The sequence below is a fragment of the Oxyura jamaicensis genome, chromosome Z, assembly GCF_011077185.1.
Source record: "Oxyura jamaicensis isolate SHBP4307 breed ruddy duck chromosome Z, BPBGC_Ojam_1.0, whole genome shotgun sequence".
Lineage (NCBI taxonomy): Eukaryota > Metazoa > Chordata > Aves > Anseriformes > Anatidae > Oxyura > Oxyura jamaicensis.
In genome coordinates, this window is record NC_048926.1 from 28,299,539 (window position 1) to 28,300,897 (window position 1,359).

The following is a 1,359-nucleotide window of genomic DNA, read 5'->3' on the forward strand; positions in this document are numbered from 1 at the left end:
GGTCGGTGGAGGACGACACGTTTGTGACCCCCTTTCCCCCCCCCCAGAGGGACTGAAGGGCGTGTGAGGTGCTCGCGGGGGAGGCCAGCTGTCAGCGGAATGAAAACGGAAATGCCCTGAGCGATGGAGAGCCCGCGACAAAGCGTATCGGTCCCCGCACCTCACCCCGTGCTCTTTACTCCTGGGTGCAGTTAATCGACAACAGAGGATGTTTCCCATGGGTGCTCGTCCTCCCTCACACACACCATACGGCCCTCGAGAGAAAATCGCCCCGAGTCCCCCTCCTCCCAGAACGAAAGGAGCAATTAAGAAACAGCCGACGAATAAAATGCCACGCAAATGCCTTGGTAATTGCGTACGCCTTGCTCCTTATTCTCGCCGGCAAAATACTTACCAAGTCTTAAACCTGATTTTCTAATTAAGTACCCTCGTTAAATGGTGTAATTCGTGTAGCAGATACAGTGGAAATGTGCCTGGGGAGAGCAAAGGAAATTTGGGGGCAGTGAAACGGATTTAATCCCAAGGAGCAGCCAATGCCTCCCCGGGCCGGGACTTCTGCTGCCGCCAGGTACCGGTGCGCAAGCAGAAAAACCCTTGCAGGGAATTCGCTTTGCCTCAGCCGATGTTCCCACACCCTTCACTAATGCACTGCACTTCGGATTTTAACTTCTCGCTGCCATGTTGGAAATACCCGCGTTTCAGTGAGAAGCCTCCCCACGGCTGGAGATGCAGAAAGTCACCATCCAGCCGCATCAAACGCAGCGAAAAGGCTGCGGCCAGGCAGACTCGCTCTGCATTGCACGTGTCTTTCTGCAGCCACCGTTTGCATTTATGTAGCCACTTTGGCGAGTAACACCGCCAGGACAACGGACCCACACGGGTCCGAGGCGCAGCTTGCACCGGGAGCCCAGCGCATCCTTGCTCCGCGCAGCTGCTCCAGGGCAGCTCCTGCTCCCGGCGCAGCTTCTCGCTGCTCCAGCCCTTCGAAACTTTGACAAAACTTTGAGCCCAAAAATCCTAACAGTGGCCACAGACAGGATTTACTGCGGCAAGCTGCACTGCACCGCTGCTCGCGGGTTGCAACACCCCACGGGGACACCTCCCCGGACCCTCTCGCCCCGTCTCTTGCAGGGAGCGGTCCCTGTGGGGGGCGTGGGGGGCGTAGTCCCCGCTCCTGCCCCTCCGGCGAAGGGTGGGCAGCGCCGCTGCCCCGACGGCGGTGGAGAGGAGCCCCCCCAGCACCCCTCCTTCCCCCCGCCCCCCCCCCCCGGGGGGGGGGGGGGGGTGGGGGGCGGGCGGGGGGCGGGGGCCAGCCGAGGGGGGCGCTGGGCTCGGCGGGGCGGCGCGGGCAGCGGCAGA